Here is a 9,876-nt window from a genome sequence, read left to right on the forward strand (position 1 = left end):
AAATACATAGCACAAAGGAACAGGTTACAGAACACCATGGGAACATGGGGAATTCTACCAAAAAAATGGCTTGATTTTGTTTAACAAATTGCAAGGAAAAGGAGGGGAACCCTTTACATTAAAAGAGTTAAGTAACACATAAAGTAAATGCAAATATCACCATTGTATCCTGATTTGAACAAATCTACTTTAAAACCAAGTGGAAACAGAAATTTGAACAACTGAACAATAAGGGGTGTCTTGAGTAACTTCATCCACTTTAATTTTACAATTGCTTTCATATGTGGAAAAACCATAAAACTACCTATACTAAGTGAGCTATATGTCTAAATTTTGGATAAAGACATTTTGGTTCTTTTTCTTGTGAAAAGTTTTTTGCCCATGGTCACAAAAACAGGTAACGGCAGACCTGGGGCTCACTGTTGATTTTCTGGTTGACTTCAATGTTCTTTCCACTCTACCATGTTGCAACTTTTAAGAACCAGAAGCATACAGTTGAAGACGAGCATTTAAATATATTTGCACAAAATGTTTTACATGCATTTTCTAAATTTTTTAATAAGTTAGAGGAGGGGCAAATTGTGAGGGCAAGGAGAAGTAGAGAAATCCCAATTAAGACACAAGGTACAAAAGAAGAGGAAGTTAGGGTGAGGAGAGAGACATGGGGAGAAAAGAGTAGAAAGTGAGGGAAGCAAAAGGGTAAGATCTTTTGTACTTTGACTTCGAAATGTTAGGCCTCTCAGAGATCTATATAGATTATTTAAATTACTCTTACCAACATGAGTTTACTAATATAGTCTGTCTCTAGGGATCTACCTCAGCCTTTCAAGTTTTTTTGTTTTTTATTTTTTTCCCCCTTTTACGTGTCTTTATCCTACAGATAACTTGAAACTATATATCATGCCTTATACTCCAAGTTCTAAGAATATATAGACATATAAGAAAGTCTGCCTTGTAAGGTGACAGACCATTAAAATAAGCTTAACAGTTAACACAGTCGGGCTTGGGATTTTGTTAATTTTAGCTTCCCTTTTAGATTTATACCTCAGGTGTTTAGGTGATTCAAAATATTGAAAGAGGTCACCTGTAGGCTGTTAGATGAAGATAGGACAAGCAGAAGCAATGCTTTTTCCATATTTCACTTTAATCCTGGAATGAAGCCAGTGGCCCTCCAGTGACATTGAGTGGTCTCACTGTTTCTCCATTTTTTTCTTTCTGTAGTTAAAAACATTGATTATTGGCTTCAGTTTCTTGTAATACGTATTCATTTTTCCTTTTTTAGGTACCCAAATTACTTAATTGTACTTAAGATCTCCTTAGGACTTCTCATGGTTATCTTTACATATTTAAAATAATCACTTAGTAATATTGGGTTGGTGGGGAGGGAGTGGTGAAAAAAACACACCCACTCCAAATTAGTAATTTTCTGAGACTTGCTTTGAAAGGTGTGTTTTCAGTTGTCTCATTAACAATTCTAAAAGTCAACCCTTTAGAATTTTTTTAAATCAATGCCTGTATTTTTGAGTTTTTTTAATTTTTTTTTTTTTCTACTCTTACTGGGACAGTGTATTTTTGTGGTCCTTTTATGTAATGATTTTCAGACATCACATTTTCAAATATTGTGGATGTGGAATAAGGTAAGAATTAGGTGGAGTTACAGACAGATTTTGGTCTTTTGAAGCTAGTTAATAGTACTAGTGTACTCTTAGTGAGATGTAAAGAAGTTTCGAGTATAGTTCTTCCTGTCTTCCTCTGAAACTAATATTCTCTTTTAAAAAGTCATTTGCTGTTGTTAAAGCCACAAATAGAAATCTAAAACACTTAACACTCACGTGTCCCCCATGGAAAATGATGTTTCTCTGATGTCATTTGAGAAAACTCAGTGAAAAAGAGAACACATCTTTGAACTGTTAAAAATGTATACTTAGGTGTTTCTGAGAGAATCTCTTCTTTGACAATTGCCAGTTGCTCCCCTAGAAATTATTTAATGTTTATGAGATTGTGTTCACGTTTAAGCAACACAGAATTTCCTTTTACTCCTATTACAAGTTTACTGACCAGATGGGATAATGTATGGGAAAACACTTTGTAAGCTGTGAAGTGCTATACAAGTATGTGGTAATAACAAATAAACATTGATGGTTTGCCCAGAGAGAAAGAAGAGGCTTCTTTCAAGGATTAAATAATTGGCTTTTTGCTAGCTGGCAGTGTACAGGCACCCATGATTTTGACCTCTTTATAACTTAAGGCTCTAAACTAGTTTTAGCAGGGGGAGAGGCAGCAGATATTTTTAGAAAACTTGCTGTGGTTTAGATGAAATTGCCAAGATATGATTCAGCATGAGAATTTTAAGTTTCCAGGTTCTTGTGCTTCATAGGATAATAATTTATAATCAGCAGGGGGAAAAAGTCACAAACTTTTTTGTGGGAGCGGGTCTGTTTCATGACTATTTACTTTGTCAGATGGTCATTTTTAAAGCTTAATTTTTGCATCTTTTGTTGAAATACCAAAGTAAGAAAAAATGTCGGTTATCATGATGCTTAAGGTAATGGCTTTTTGTTTTCAGCTCATAGTTTTACTTAGGATCTTCTTTGTTTTATCTGATCAAAATGAAGTGATACCGGTATAGAATACATAACTTAAGTCACAGTTCTCAAAAGAGGAAACGCAGTGGGGCTGACATGGCACAATATGCAAACTTATTAATAATCAAGTAATAAACCACTTCATCCCTGCCCTCCTCATTGGAAGGAAACAGTAGCAGTGAAAATGGTACAGACTCAGATAAAGAGTTTTCCTTCTTGGCTTGGCAGAACATGAGTCTAGAGCAAGGATTTAGTAAAGGGACAGGGGATCCGAGAAGGCAAAGAAAGAAATCCCTGGATGGATCGAGACATTTTCTTTGCCCTTTTTGATTCCTGTAAAAGAATTTCCAAAAGTAATACATGAATATATGTACATTAAAGTCACCTCTTCCCCCACCCCACTTCCTTCAGATAAGTAACTGCTGGTTCATGCTGTTTGTGTTGAATTGCATTTATGTAACCATACAGAGTTTTTATATAATGGAGATCACACTAACTTTGTAATAGGCATCATACTAGTCTTCAACTGGATTTTTTTTGGTGTGGTAGGACTCAGAGTCTATCAGTCTAAATCTACTTCATTTTTCTAAATCAGGGGTTGGCAGACATTTTCTTCAAGACTTTGCAGGCCATGTGGTCTTCGTTGCAATTCCTGAACTGTGTCCTTGTATAGCACAGAAGCAGCCATAAGACAATACAAAAGCGCATCAGCATGGTTGTGTTCCCATAACACTTTATTTGCAGAAACAAGCCAAGTTTGGCCCATGGGTCACAGTTTGTCAACTCCTGTTCTAAATTGTTACATAGTATTTCTGCGTAAAAATAACCATACTTTATTTCTGTAATCATGTCCAGTTTTTCACTATTAAACACAGCTGTTTTGAATATCCTTATACAAATAACACTGCACATATACGAGTACTTCTGTAAGAAGTGAATGCCAGGTCAAAGGTATGCATGTTTAAATATGGAAATATAGCTTCCAAACGCTCCAGAGACTTACCAACTTATACTCCCCAAAACTGTATAAGATTGGGCTTCTTACTGCCTGCCAACACTGACTATTACTTATTATTTTTTATTTATTTGTTTATTTAGGCTGTGCTGTGCAGCTTTCAGGATCTTAGTTCCCCAACCAGGGACTGAACCCGGGCCCTGGCAGTGAAAGCACCAAGTCCTAACCATTGGACCACCAGGGCATTCCCTATTTACTCCTATTTTTATGAATATTACGTGCAAAATACTATATCCTTTATTCCTAATAATTCGTTGGTGGAGCCTGGGAGAACTAATAACACCCTCTTACCTTCCTGCCTGATTTAGAGTAAATTGAGAGGCAAATGCAGGAATCAAGAAGATGGGGAATATCACCTATGCTACTTATTAATATAAAGCTGTTGGACAGCATGGCCTATATCCATGTAACGATAGTCTTCTGAGTACCACATCCTAGAATTAATCTTCCCCACTTTTATCACAGAGTTGGAAAACGGCAGACCTTCTTGCCATTGGTAGTCTCTCCTTGGAAAATATATGGAGAAGCAGAGCTTGCAATTCAGAAGACAGTCATAGCCCTTGAGGAAAGAGAGAAAGTGTGTGAACCACACGTGTCCAGTTCCCTTTCCCAGCTCACCAGTTACATGAGTCACTGGGGAAGGGAAGAAGACAGAACAGGAGTGCCCTTCTCAGGCAGTCCTTCCACTTGGAAACATGGGTCAATGTCTTCCCCCAACACTCCAGCTCCAGCCTTAGTGAGGTTGACTATCTTTCCAATAACTTTGATGGCCATTTAATTTTTTTGTGAGCTGCTTGTTATTATCCTTTGACTATTTTTAAAAGCTGGTTTATATTTTTCTATTGATTTGTAGCAGTGCTTCATCTTATTAAGGATATTAATCTTTGGTTATTTGTCACAATTAGTGCATTTATTAAATCTAAAGTGCCATTGTTTGTAAGACTCCATTATTTTATACACTCCTAAGGGGAGGGAGGTTAAAAAAAACAAAACACCATTAGTGAAGCTATGTCACAGTGAGTCTTATCGCTTAGAATTTTTATTTTGTATGTACTGAAGGAGCTTGCTTAGACTTTTTGAGTGTATACTTAAGAGGGAAAACAAGTAAAATAGATTGGCTAAGGTATTTACAAAGCATTTTATATTCAGAATCCATCCACTCTGGTGACTCACTTTTCAGAGCCCTTGCTGTACACATTCTTCCACATTATATTTCATCCTCTGTGTCATCAAGAACATTGGTGCAGCCACATTTCTCCAAAGAGGGCTTTGTGCTGTCTCCAGAATTTTTTTCCAAGCCATAGCCACCAATTCTTTAAGTTTTGATGGTGGCACTTTCTTGAACTTACCAGTAGAAGTGACAGGGTTTTAGGCAAAAAAACTAGAAGTTATATTCTTTTCCTTAAATGGTTCTTAAATGGTATGTCAACTGGAGTGTTTAGGGACTGCACCTTTCTGATGATAATGTAAGTAAATATCAAACACATTTGAACGTGTGCAGGCAATGGCTCCATTTCACAGCTACAGCCTAGTAGACAGCAAATGTAAGACACAGAGATTGCAAAACAAATGTTGGTTTCAGATATATTCAAATCTGAAGGAATGTTTGTGTTCAGTATGTGCTCAGTGTTTGAAAAAATGAATTAGTGCTTTTTTCCAATGTGTCATGCCTCTTTTTTTCTTTCTATGGTAAAATATATAAAACAAAATTTGTCATTTAACTATCTCTAAGTGTACAATTCAGTGGTATTGATTACATTCATGATATTGTGCAACTCTCACCACTATTTCCAAACTGTTGTATCACCTCAAACAAAACTCTGTATACATTTAGCAACAGCTCCGCATTACCCGTTTCCCCAGCCCCAGGTTTCTAATTTACTTTCTGTCTCTATGAATTTGCCTATTTTAGACATTTTATGTAAGCGGAGTCGTACAACATTTGTCCTTTTGTGTCTGGCTTCGTTCACTTAGCCTAATGTTTTCAAGGTTCACGCATGTAGCATAACCAGCATTTTGTTCCTTAATAAGGATATTCTGTTTTATGTCTATAGTCTATACCACACTGTTCATCCATTCCTTCCTCCCTCCCTCCCTCCCCTCTCTCTCTCTCTCTCTCTCTCTTTCTTTCTTTCTTTCCTTCCCACACCGTGTGGTTTGTGGGATCTTAGTTCCCCGAAGAGGGATCGAACCTGGGCCCCCACAACAGTGAACGTGCAGAGTCCTAACTACTGGACCACCAGGGACTTCCCCATCCATCCATTTCTTGACAGGTGCTTGGATTATTTCCATCTCTTGGCTATTGTGAATAATGCTGAAAGGAATGTTGGCATACGGGTGACTGTTTGAGTCCCTGTTTTCAATTTTGGGGGTTATATACAGGAGTGGAATTGCTAGGTTACATGGGAATTTTATTTTTAACTTTGTCAGAAATTGCCAAACTGTCACACACATTTTAACTTTAACATCTGATTGACACCGTGGAGATGAACAGAAAGTTGTCCATTGTTGTCCCAGAATTGGTGAAGGTGCAGCAACGGCCGTGAGGGAACTGGGAGCATCTGTCAACAGTGTCCACACGGGTGTGTGTCTTACTAAGTGCCAGAGCGGCCACGGGTTATCTTTAGAAACAAAGAGGTTGGCTGTTGTAAATACATCGAAGGAGGGCTTCCTAGGTGGCGCAGTGGTTAAGAATCCGCCTGCCAATGCAGAGGACACGGGTTCGATCCCTGCTCCAGGAAGATCCCACATGCCACGGAGCGACTAAGCCCATGTGCCAAAAAAAAAAAATAAATAAAAAAATAAATACATCGAAGGAGTAAGCCTATGCCCAGAATTACTGAACAATTCATCTTTTAAAATTTAGAATAGCAGGTGGAAAGAGCTACATCGCTCTGCCTAAGAAAGTAGAGAGACTGAGAAACCAGAGATGACCTGGACCTTGGGTAGAGAAGAAGCTGGGAGAAAGAGACAGGGAGAGAGGAGGAACAATTGATTTAGGTCTGCTGCCATCATACTGAATACCATTCCCGAGGAGCACACACTAAGTAACAGGCATTGTGCTTAACAATTTATCATCTTTAAAGCAATAGGGATGCGATTTCCATGTCACATACCGAATGGAAACTACGGCCCTAGAGGTTAGGTGCCTGCCCAAGGCCGCAGTGCTGGTGAACTGCACACATGGGACTTGCCACCCCCACCCCCACCCCCAGCCCCAGCCCCTTTTCACTGTGCCACTCTGGCCACGCACGTTCTTCGTTGGAAATTCTGTCTTTTTAACCACCACTCTTTCCTGCCTACCTTTTTCAGAAGGAGTAAGGCCCCTCTTCCTTGCAGGCTTGCCTTGCCCTTCCTGGGACTGGCCGTTGTTCTGTTATGATCCTGCCCGGAGCTGTGCGACTCCTTCCGTGTGTCTGGTGTCTGGTTAGGGACGTACAAAGCCTCATTCCCAAACACTTAAACCATCCCTCCTGCTGCTGGTATGAATTTGCTATCTTCTAACCTCCTCTGTTGACTTTGTGTATACGGCAACATCAAAGTTCTGTCTCTACCCGAATAATGGGACCTCCTGTCTTCACAGGAGGAAAAATAGCTTATGGGGGTACCTTTCTAAAGTGTACCCACCAACATACCCTATCCCTGCCCTCTCAGGGGACCCTCTATTTCCTATTTATTTATTTAATGTATATTTCAAAGATTTTCTCTCTGAAGAGCCATATCAAGGGATCCTATGCCCCCGAGGCTGCAAGTGCCACGACAGGGGGTCTCAGATCTGTCAGTTTCTCTTTTTCCTGTTACTCTGAGAGTTACACTTGCAAAGGGCAAGCGCACTCATGCGCGCGAGCGCGCACACACACACACACATACACACACACACACCCCATAGCGATTTATTGAATAATTTGTTCATTGTCACAATAATGTTCTCCAAAACACAGCTTCCTCTCACTGACTTCCTTCTCAAGAACTTCCACTTATATTCTGTTGTCCCAAATTTACTCCCAGTTCTCCCCTCAAGACCTTTAGGGGCCAGGAGCACCAAGAACAGGAACATTAGCTAGAAGCCTGGATTGATTGCGGGGACTTCAGAGTACAGAGGAAGCATTTTAGAGCAATACTAACTTAACACCGAAGCACAAATACTGGGTGATATTCCAGAGAATTAGAAAAGCGAGACATCTCTTTAAGGGATTAATTGAAAAAAAGTATAGTCCATCAATGCAGTCAAATACTGTGATACTTTCTGGCACTTAGGATGATAATGCAGAATATATTTATTCACATGGAAGTGGGTGAATCCAGGTATGTGGGGCCCAAGTTTACACAATTTCTTTAAGAAGAAGATTCAGATACCTGGAAAGGATCTATGCTTATGTGGGGCTTTAAAGCTTAAGCTTCATAAATACACTGTGTGAAGAAAGTAGGTTTTTGAACAGCATGTGAAACTTTGTTCTTCGTTCAGAAAAGCCTAATGGGCTATGCAAAGGGCTGCTAGCAGTGGTAATTTGTTGTATTTTTACTTTTGATATATTTTTATTTTTGATATATTTTTATTTTGTATCTCTGCAGTGTGATTGTATATGTGTGTATATGCATATATGTATGTTTGTGTGCACTTCAAATGTATATGTGTATGTATATGTGTATTTAAATATATATATTTTTCATTTGAAGATCAATGTGTCATCCAGACTTCAATCCCAAGGGCTAGGCAGATTAAGAGACTCCAGGTCTGAGATTGTAAAATGGAAAGCAATTGTAAGCAAGGTTTAAACCAAAGAGCAGGAGCCAGAGGAATTCTCTAAGAGTTGGTTGACAGGTTTGTTTTTTAATAAGCTTTTTATTAAGCTTTCTGGAGTTACAGAAAAGCTGTAAAGATAGTATAGAGAGTTCCTGTATAACCCTCACCTGGTTTCCCCTATCATCAGCATCTTTCATTTCAATGGTAAATCTGTCACAGCTAAGGACCCATTGTTGGTACATTATTAGTTCAACTCCATACTTTTTTGGATTTCATTAGTTTTTGCCTCACGTCCCTTTTCTGTTCCAGGATATCACATTACATTTAGTCCTCATGTCTCCGCAGCCTCCTCTAGTCTATGACAGTTTCTGAAACTTTCCTGGATTTTGATGATCTCGGCAGTTTTGAGGGATACTGTTTGATGTTTTTATCACAGTTATACTGGGATTATGGGATTTTGGGAGTATGACCACACAGGCAAAGTGCTGTTTGCATCACATTAAGATTCATGTTCATACCAAGGGTTCATGTTCCTAGCATGACTTATCACTGAAGGTGTTAACCTGGATCACCTGCCTGAGGTAGTTTTAGCCAGTTTTTCCACTGTAAAGTTACTTTTTTTCGCTTTCCTATTCTGTTCTTTGGAAGCAAGTGACTAAGCACAGCCTATACTTGAGGGATGGGGAGTTAAGTTTCATATTTCAGAGAAGTATCTACATAAATTATTTGAAATTCTTTTGTATGAGAAATTTGTGTCTTCTCCTGCATTTATTTATTTATTCAATCATTCATTTATATCAGTACAGACTCTTGGATATTTATTTTATATTTTGGGCTATAACGCAATACCATGTTATTTACTTTATTTCTTGAATTGTTTCAGCTTTGGCCATTGGGAGCTCTTCAGATTGGCTCCTGTGTCCCTTTGACATGACCACATCATTTATTTTTTCAGCGTTTCCTTACTTCTGGCACTACAAAACACTCCAAGTTCATCTGGTATATTTCCCGCCCCAGCCCTAGAATCAGCCATTTCTGCAAAGAGCACTGGTTCTTTCATTGGAGAATGGTACAGAAAGCAACATGCGGGCCCTTGGCGTGCCTGTTGCTACTGGACTGGATTGTCATTGCTCCTAAGCCTTTTCAGCGCATAGAGCTAGGAAATATATGTATGTGTATTAACATACTGGTACACGTATGTATACACACATATCTATAGTTATTCATGTATCTATCCGTCTGTATCTATATTAAGCTAAACATGAGTTCATGCTGATGTCTCCAAATCTCATCCAAGCCCAGAAGGTTCATTCTAGTCTTCCCCTCTTGTGTGTCTGTGACCTCCTTCTCCAACTGGGAGAAACCTGGCTCCCACCATCTGTCATGCCTTTACTTATTTGCTCAGTATCAGTGTATATATAGTAGTTTCAACAGCTTTATCAATCTAAGTACAGTATTTATACACCTTTCCTTTTGTCTTTAGTCTTAACAGTTTCTAATCAAAACATCATATTCCAAAGTTACTAAGGTCA

Source organism: Hippopotamus amphibius, chromosome 6 (genome assembly GCF_030028045.1).
Source record: "Hippopotamus amphibius kiboko isolate mHipAmp2 chromosome 6, mHipAmp2.hap2, whole genome shotgun sequence".
Lineage (NCBI taxonomy): Eukaryota > Metazoa > Chordata > Mammalia > Artiodactyla > Hippopotamidae > Hippopotamus > Hippopotamus amphibius.